Raw genomic sequence first — 10403 nt, 5'->3', positions numbered from 1 at the left:
AGAGTGGTGCCGATAATCCGTTCAGCTGTTTTGATTGTCTGTCGCAGTCGGAGTTTGTCCTTTTTTGTGGCGGCCCCAAACCAGACTGTGATGGAGGTACACATTACTGATTGGATGACTACTGTGTAGAACAGACTCAGCAGCTCGCGTGACAGACTGTACTTCCTCAGAAGCCGCAAGAAGGACATCCTTTGTTGGGCTTTTTTGAGGATAGAGTTGATGTTCGTCTCCAACCCCAGTTCCTTTGAGACTGTAATTCCCAAGAATCTGAAGGTCTTGACAGTTGCTACAAGACAGTTGGACAGCGTCAGGGGCAGCTGTGGTGAAGCTTGCCTCCTGAAGTCCACAATCATCTCTACAATCATAAGAGTGTTCAACGCCAGGTTGTGTTGACCACACCAAAGCTCTAGTCTCGCCACTTCCTGTCAATACGCAGACTTGTCACTGTCTTTGATGAGGTCGATGACCACGGTGTCCAGTGCAAACTTCAGGAGTTTGACAGTCGGATGCCACGAGGTGCAGTTGTTAGTGTGTCTTATGTGGTAATGAGATTGCGATTAATGACTTGAGATGAGACAAACATACAACATAATCAATTGATTCCTCTATTTGTGTCCAGCAACAGTAGCAGCTTCAGCGAGCTTCCTGATTGGCTACCCTTCCAGTACAAATCATCGAGTCTGTGGCCCAGTCAAACTTGATGTTGACCACGTGTATAATTCGATTTATGATTGTTAGGTCCACCCTCTTTGGCAACATATCAGGGAGAATAGAGTGTCTGCTCAGAATAATCTGAGGCCTTTACTGATTTCCCTTGCTTGCTAGCAAGGGAAAATGTTCAAGTCTATCAAAGTATCAAAACTTGCTTTATTCGATTGTACTGTTCTTTTTTTCTGAAAGAGCAAAGGGATGAGGACAACAAAATTATAATGTGGAAATGAAGTGAACTGTTGTTCTTCATACTTAGAGATTAATTGAGTCCATCTTTCATCAACTGCTGTCACCAAGCACCTTGACACTACAGCTACACGTTTAAAGTCACAGGGTATGGGGGTGCAGTTGGAAAATGTCACTGCTTAACATAATCCAAATAAACGTGAAGCACAATAATTTTCATTCAGACATAGAGTTCAAGTAGAAATGGAATAAATGTTTCAGCCAGTCAAACTGCTTCAAGATGTGTTGGTTTGAGGGCTGCATTAATGCATCTCCGACATTTCCTGGTACCCATTAGTCTTTGCCATATTCTATTAAGACAATTTGACTTTTAAAATGTCAAATTACTGATATCGAACACCGGCAACCATCAAGACTGTTTCTCACTTGGAAATGCTGTTATTTGCAGTCTGCCCTTAATTTTAGCTGGTGAAGTGAAAACTGTTGCGGGAATCGTGTGTGCCTTTTTGAGAATGGTCTGGCTGTAAATGTCAGTGCCTCACTGAATGAATGCACATTGACAAGAGATAACTTAGGGCAGCAGACCCACTGACCTAGACTCGTCGCTCACCTCAAGCTCTACTTGAGCCATGGTCTGAAATCACGATAGAGTTCTCTTCAATGTGTTTGTTACTCTTTCTTGGTTTTTTTTTCTATCATCACATTTGAGCAAATCCTTCTTATCCAGCAGAGCAGAAGGATTTTGCAAATGGGGAATTTGAATGCTCTGCTAAGTGCTATCATTGATGTTTGGAAACTGCATTATTGCTGTGCCATCTTTTTTTTTTGTGAGGAGTATGGACATTATTACTAAATATAGTAGCCTAGCAGTGTCATCACACCAAAACATTTGTAAGATCTGCAAAAACAGGTTACACAATTAACAAATTTTACATCCTAACAGATTTTTTTTTAATGTAAAGGACCACTCCTGACAAGGAAAAAAGTTGAATATTGATTGATGCTTACTATTCTTATGGTTTATGTGTGTGTGTGTGTATGTGTGAGAGCGAGATATACACACGATGACTAACACAGCCCACCATATAGATACATAACGATAGAGTGCCATGAAAACTATTCGCTCCCTACCTGATTTCTGGACCTTTTTGTATATTTATCACACACAAAGGTTTTAAATCACTAAACCAATTTTAATATCCCTCAGAGACAAGGAAATATAAAAATGAAGTTTTCAAATGAGAATTCAATTTATTAAGGCACAACAACAACAAAAAATCCAAACCTTACTGACCTTGTGTGAAAAAACTAATTGCTCCCTGAACCTAATAATGTGTAAAAACTGAAATGAAGCATTTGCAATAATTGATGATGAGTCTTTTGCCTCGCTCTTGATTAATTTTGCATCAGTCTTCTTTGCAGAATTGCTTCAACTCCACCATATTGGAGGGTTTTCTAGCATGAACTGTCCGTTTAAGGTCACACCACAGGATCTTAATTGGATTTAAGTCCGGAATTTGACATGGCCACTCAAAACCCTTAATTTGTATTTATTTATTTATTTGTTTGTTTGTTTGTTTGTTTATTTGTTTGTTTATTTATTTATTTTTAGTCAATCAGGTGGACCTGCTGGTGCGTTTTGGATCATTGTACTGATGCATGATCCAAGAGAACTTGAATTTGAGGGCACAAATTTATGGCCGGATGTTCTCCTTCAGCATTGTCTGGTATACAGCAGATGTCATTGTTCCATCAATCACAGCAAGTTGTGCTGGTCCTGAGGAAACAAAGGAGTCACTGACCATCACACTGCCACCACCATGCTTCACTGTTGGGATAATTTTATCAAATGCTGTGCCATATTTATGCCAGATGTAACGGGCTGCACACCTTCCAGAAAGTTAAATTTTTGACTCATCAGTCTTCGAAGTATTCTCCCGACCAACTCATAATTTATGCGTCGAGGTCAGTGATATCCAATCCCCACTGTACACAATGTTGATGGTGCACTACTTCCCCCTCCAACGATGCCAGATGTTGGACCAGAATTTCCTCAACACCATCCGGAGGTTAGTCTCCATGGCATCACAAAACTCTTCCCAAACCTTTTTTTGTTTTTGCCTTAGCGACCACCAAAGCTGCATTCCGCTTGGCTAGCCGGAACCCATCAGCTGCCTGGCCATCCCCCAGCCAGTAACGTGTTGCCTCGCCATGGTCCGTTACCCTCACTGGGTGAATGGGGTTTAGGGTGAAAACCGACAAGCGATCATCACCTGTGCACTTATGAATGAGAAGACCAAGAGAAAAAGAAAAGCAAAGAAGTTTTCTGCCCTGAAACTGGGCACATGGAAAGTTTGAACAATGACAATGGGTTCTCAGACAATCTCCAAGACATTAGTGACACCCGCAAAACAGCTGTCATTGACTGGGAGCTAAGTGGGCTGCAGATAGACATTGTTGCCCTCCAACAAACCACACTCCCTGGATGACGCTCTGTGAGAGAAAAGGACTTCACATTCTTCTGGCAGGCCAAGTCACCAGTCGAAGGGTGTTGACTCTGCAGTCAGAAATAGCCTGCGGGGATTCATCATCATACCGACAGAGGGAACACAGAGAATTCTGTTCCTACACCTCCACACTGCAACGAGACCAGCCACTCTGATGAATGCTTATGACCCAACCCTCACTTATTTCACAGACAAAGAAGACAAATTGTATGACAACCTCAGCTCTGCCATCAGAAATGTTCCTGACATCTGACATACACTCGCTCTTCATCCTTGTAGATTTCAACGCCAGAGTAGACGCCGACCACACGACTTGGCCTCGCTGTCTGGGTCACTTTCATGTTAGGCGCATGGATGAAAACGGACAGCATCTGCTTGAACTCTGCTGCTATCACGACCGCTGCATCACGAACAGCTTTTCCAACACCAAGCCGTAACATTGCATTTCCTGGAGAAACCCCAGGTCCAAGCATTGGCACCATCTTGATTTGATTCTCATCAGACGTCGCAGCCTACCATGCGTCAAGCTCACCCGCAGCTACCAGAGCGCTGACTGCGATACGGACCCATCGTTAGTGTACAGCAAGGTGAAACTGCAGACCTGAAGAATCTGTCGCTCAAAGAAAGCCGGCAGACCCCGTATCAACACCAGGAACAGACGAAATCCAACTAAGATTCCAGAATTTGCCACAGCCCTGGTAAAGTGTCTACCAGGCTGGGAGAGCAATAAAGCCCAGAAGAGATGGGAATACCTGAGGGATGTTGTGTACACCTCAGCAATGTTGGTGTTCAGAAAGCGAATAAACAAATCAGTAAACTGGTTGGAAATTTACGCTGCGGATATAAGACCAAGAGTTAAAGCAAAGAGGGTTGCGATGTCCACCTATAAAACTAGCCTAAGCGGACAGAACTTGCTGACCCTACGAGAAACCCGCAGTAGAGTCCAGCAGATTGCACAGCGGTGTACAAATGACTATTGGCTTCAGCTCTGGTCAAAGATCCAGACTGCTCCTGACACTGGCAACATCAAGGGGATGTGTGCTGGCATTAAGCAGGCTCTCCGAATCACACAAAAGATTTAGCCCCTCTGGAATCTCTTCCAGTGACATCCTCAGAGACTGAGAAAAACAAATGGAACGTTGGGTCGAACATGAGTCTGAGCTCTACACCAAGGAGAACATTGTCTCGGAAGATGCCCTCACAGCTATTGAGTGTCTGCCAATGCTGGAAGACCTAGAGAGTGAACCAATGCTCGAAGAACTCCAAAATGGCCTGGGCTCCCTCACCACTGGCAAAACCCCAGGGAAAAATACTATCCCAGCAGAGGTCCAGAAGTTCTGCAAAAACGTTTTGGCTGAAGAGCTGCTCCATATCATCTGCCTGTGCTGGACGAAGGGTGAAGTATCACAAAACATGAGGGATGCCAATATCGTCATGTTATACAAGAACAAAGGTGACAGAGGTGACTTTAACAACTACCACGGCAACTCCCTCTTGAGCATTGTTGGGAAGCTGTTTAAAGCTGTTAAAGTTGGACTCAGACTCCAGGTGCTTGCAGAGAGTCTACCCTGAATCTCAGTGTGGCCTCCATGCCGACAGGTCCACCATCGACATGGCCATCTCCCTCAGACAGCTGCAGGAGAAAAGCAGAGAGCAAAGACTGATGCTCTTTGTAGACTTCATAGACCTGACAAACTTCTTTGATACTGTTAGGATGTCCTATTTAAGATCCTGCCAAAAATAGGGTGCCTGCCCAGGCTGCTGAACATCATAAAATTTTTCCACAGCAGAGGAGCTTCAATTGCTCATGGACCGCCTCAGCCAGGCATGTGAGGTCTTTGGGTTGACAATCAGCCATAGGAAAACACAAGTCATGGGGCAGGATACAGGCTCTCCACCTGACATCATACTCTCTGACCAAGCACTGAAAGTTGTTCATGACTTTGGATAACTGGGCTCTACCATCGCTGACTCCCTCTCTCTTTAGACACAGAGCTAGATAGACACATCGGCGGAGCCACTACTACACTGGCTATAGTCAACAAGAGAAAGTAGACAAATGCCAAATTTACAGAGCACATGAAAGTCCAAGTGTATAAGGCCTGTGTTGTGAGCACACTGTGTGAGGCATAGACAATGAGAGTCAAACAGGAAGACAAGCTCAGCGTTATCTTCGCCACATCCTGGCCCCCACCTGGACATGTAGTGCGTAGGGAGGATGGAAGAATTCCAAAGGACCTAGTGATGGAGAACTGACACAAGGAACCCGTCCTATAGGAACACCCAAACTCCACTTTAAGGATGTCTGGAAGAGAGAACTGAAAACCCTTCAAATAAATGTGGACACCTGGGAGGCCACTGCCTCTGACTGACCGACCAACACACCCTTTGATGAGCAAATGGCCATTATGTTTTAATGAGGATCTAGATGAAAATTCTGAAAAAGCACAAATTTTTATTCTTTGCCTTTACCATCCATTTTCCGGACGACAGAGCGCACCAGTCTGTGTATCGAATTTTCCAAACAATAGTCATGCCGGACCATAAACTGTGGATAGCAGTACAACGTACCGGTATGTTGTGAAATTAGATATTCTCACAGAAAGACAATGTAAATGTTTATTTACATACCTTGTTTCCAAAAAGTGACTGTGACATGGCAGAAAGATGGCTCCAAGATAACAGAAAAGTCATTGTTTTTATTCATTCTCCTCCTGTTCACTCAAACCACTACAGTCGTCGTCTTCAGTATTGAAGTTGAAGAACCTCAAAGTCTACATCTCACACCAGTTCAGTTCCAATGTCGCTGCCAATGTCATTTTCATCTCGAGAAACCGCTTAAGTTGTGGTGTTCTCATTTAGGAGTCCAACCTTTTGAAATCCGTCTGTGATGGTTGATTTTTTCACCCTCCTCCACAGTTTTAAGATACACTGGTAGAACCCAGAAAAGGAAGACCTCTGCATGTGGCCACTTTTTGTGAATGTTTTTGCGAATGATGTTGAATTAATGAAATTAAAAATATGTACACATTTGTGCATGTCGTGCTGTGTTTTGCTTTGAGCGCACCAAAACCTTTTTCTTTTTCTACACACGCTTGATGTAGCTTCAGCTTCATTATCACAGAAGCTCATAAAGATTTGGATTTTTAAATTTTCATTTAAAAATTGGATGTTGTACTTCCTTGGGTTGTCTATGAGCGATATTAAAATTGGTTTGATGATTTCAAACCTTTGTGTGTGATATACAAAAAAAGAAAACAAAAACCACTGCACTGTAGCAGTCAACATTGGGGAATATGAAAATGAACATGACAGTCAACTGAATTTTAACTTGAATGAACTCAATCTGTATATTGTCACTTTGTGCCCAAATGTGAGAGACTGCAACAAAGGAGATTAGCACAAATGATTGCTATCACCCAGATGGTGAAACTCCACAATCTCAAGTATCGGATAGAATTCAAATGAGGACGAATGCATGTGGTTGAGCGATGGCAGAGGGTAAAATCCCCCAACCCCCCACTCTCCTGGCAGTTTTTTGTCCTGCAGGCACAGCTTCCGCACAACAGACGGGACTCGAGGTTCACAGCCTGCAGGGTAGAGCTGTTTCAGTGTGTAAAAAAAAAAAGATGTTACCAGGCACACCAAGAGTCCAAAAATTCTGTCGCAGAAGGAGCAACAGATGGAGAACACTGATGTTTTCTCATTTTTGTAGTATTAACTAACGCCTAGTTGCTTGAAGACCGCCTACAGAAGAAGCCTTGGGAAGAGAAGCCGTCTCTTTAATAGAAAATGTGCATGTCGCTCATCGGCAATTCTGTGGGGAAATATGCTTTCCCATTTTAACCCACCTCCTCTTGATAATTGGGGATGTCCTCTCTCCAAAATGGGTGGTTATATTCACACATAATGAAAGAATCCTCACTGAAAACAATCTGATCTATCTTGCAAAAACAGCCAGAACCTCACCTGGGTTCTGAGGGTTCAGATATGGACTTCTTAAAAAGCAATCCATGTGTGCACGCAAGTCTGCAACTTAATCAATTACTGATTTTTCCTGTTCCACTAAACAACAGGCAGAGGGCTCAATCCATTTGAACAAAATATGCATAAAACATCCATCTCATTTTGACTCTGAATTACAATGGCTTTTTGTCTTGATGCAGTATGTATTTTCTAATATCATACTACTACACGGTCCAATTCTAACGGTGGCCCAAGGCCACAATGCCGCCGTGTTGGGCTACCACCTACTATACTACTATAAATGCTGGCCTGCTTGCTCCAGTACAACAATAATAACACTTATGACATAAATTCTTCCTAATGCGTGAAAAACTGGTTATATTACAAATATATATATATATATATTTTTTTAAATGGAGTTTCTCCATGCATGCATCACACCACACAGGCCTTAAAAAGCTAAGTTCCGGCTATCTTCGGACAGGAGGCGGGGTACACCCTGAACTGGTTGCCAGCCAATCGCAGAGCACATAGAAATGAACAACCATTCAGACTCACAATCACACTTAAAGGGCCACTGTCATGAAATGCATGATTTTTAGTTTGTTATTAATGAAAAAACGCCAGCCGACGTGGACCCATCTGTTTTTTCACCACAAAACAGATTTTGACGTATACAGCTTTTTGTAACTCCCGCCATGAAAATCCTCAAGGGATTTGTTTTCAAGAAGAAGGAGGAAGTAACGTACATGGCAGGACCGCCCCAAAGTGGACTTGTTTGTTTCTCTTAGTTTTACCTCCGAGAAGGTAGCTCGCCAAAATGCCGACTCGTTGCATTGTTGGACATTGCTTGAACACTCGGGAAGATGGATATACCCTTAATAAGTTTGAAAGAGACCCGGTTTGTTGTGAAAAATGGATTGCACAGGTGCAGAGGACGAGAGGTTCGTGGGTTCCAAATGACAAGTAGGTGTGTATACAGCTACAAAAAAAAATTATAGTTTGGGGCAGATCACGTAATCGGTCTCTCATAACTTAACAAAAGATCTGCATACGTATGACAGGCATGCTAAATGTGTCGATGTGCGCGTTGGATGGCGTCGGGCTTCTGCGTCGCTTCTGGCGTCAGGCTCGTGGACGGTGGTGGCTCTGAACAACGCCGCAAACTATGCCAAACAGCGTCGTGCGATGACAACGGCGTAAAGTGACCGGCTCGACGGTGTTGTTTAGTTGCGGACAGCGGCGGTTATGAACAACGACCTAAAGCAGCCCGGCTCGGCTCCGCGATAAGCCACCTCGGCGCCGAAAATGAGCCACAACAGCCGGCTGCAATGAGCCGCGATGGCTCATCTCCGCCACGGAAGTGGATTGCATGGGGAGGTGGTTTGTCTATGATCGCATATAATTTGAATATGGCTCGAAACAATAGGGTAATATTGCCCTAGTAACTTCACTCGGTTGTGTGATGTACTCCATTTCGAAAAGAGCGTCCATGTCAAAAGGGGCGTGTTCGTGTCCCACAGTAGGGTTCACCGTGTGTTTTCATTGGTGAATGTCCGGGATGACGTCACGGACAGGGGATGCAGCAATATGGCGACCACTTGGATGTTGTAGAATGACACATCTGCAACTTTGTGCATGAATGACGCGCTCTCCGCTCATATTTATTTTTTTGTATAGACATTGAAGTGAATAATGTTATATATATTTTTCATTACAATATCTATTTTAGAATGTTTATAAGGACGAAACTTGGCCTTTAAGGGCAATTTAGAATCCCCAGTTAATGCATGTTCTGGGGACGTGAGAGGAAACCGGAGTCCTCAGAAAAACCCCATGCAGGCATGGGGAGAACATGCAAACTCCACGCAGGTGGGATTTGAACACCGGTCCTCAGAACTGTGCCACCCCAAAAATTCCCAAAAAGAGGAATAACAGACAATACCGTCATAACAAACATAATTGGCAAGTTTTTAGCCATGGATTTATTTATTATTCTTTGTTTTTTTACAGTTGTCATTATTTCCTTTTACTTTACTTAGTACTTTACTTTCTGGCTGTTTGAAGTTATATTTAATGTTGATCTTTGGTAGTTGAGCAACTATGTAGTTTTTAAGTAAACAAATAATCATACTAATTTTATCACTATGTTACTATTAATCAAATAATAATGATTACCTTTTTTTGCATGATTGCCCATCTTAAGTGTAGCAACCTCTACCCCTTCACACTCTGCAGGTGACATCTGTGAAACAAACCCAAACAAACATGTCAGATCAACAGCAATTGAAACGATTTACAGCTAATCTGTATGATCGCTACAGGGCGTGATTGGCAGATCGGATGAGATTGGTTTATCGGGAATCGGCAGAATAAAATGCTGATCGGAGCACTCCTAATTTGCCATAGCGTGCACAAGATAATGCATTGCTGGAATGTCTGTGCTAAGTAAATATTGTACTAATGCAACTGATTTAGTCTTTTAAGTATTATTATTCATTTGTGTAATTGCAATGCCCTGATTTTAGTGATATTAATACAGAGTCATTGGTATGAATCCAATTGTACTAATACCTCAAATGGTCTTAAATATTTCAGTATAAAGATGATAAATACAAAATAATCAGTAAAAGAATGTATTATACAGTATCTCTGAAGTAGTTACTTTGCCCGGCACGGGTCCTCCTGAGTACGCTACATAATACAAGACTTGTAAAAGAGTTTGGAAATCGAACACTTCTATGCCTGTCATTTTGAATATTACATCAGGTTTCTCGTCCGTCTGTCAGGGAGTCTGTTGTTAGTTAGAAGTGATCCGCATATCATCTAAATATGGCTCGAAACAATAGGGTATTGCCCGGTCACTTCACTCGATTGTGAGATCTTGTCTTCTTCAAAAAACAACTTCAGTTTCAGAAGGGGCATCAGAAAAATCCAAAAAGCTCTCTTGTTCCTCTCCCATAGCAGGTGGCACAGCGTCTTCTCAATGGCGACTGTCCCATTGTGACATCTGCAAACGATGCTGCAGGCAAT

The sequence above is a fragment of the Syngnathoides biaculeatus genome, chromosome 2 (genome assembly GCF_019802595.1).
Source record: "Syngnathoides biaculeatus isolate LvHL_M chromosome 2, ASM1980259v1, whole genome shotgun sequence".
NCBI lineage: Eukaryota > Metazoa > Chordata > Actinopteri > Syngnathiformes > Syngnathidae > Syngnathoides > Syngnathoides biaculeatus.
Note: the sequence above shows the minus strand (reverse complement) of the source record.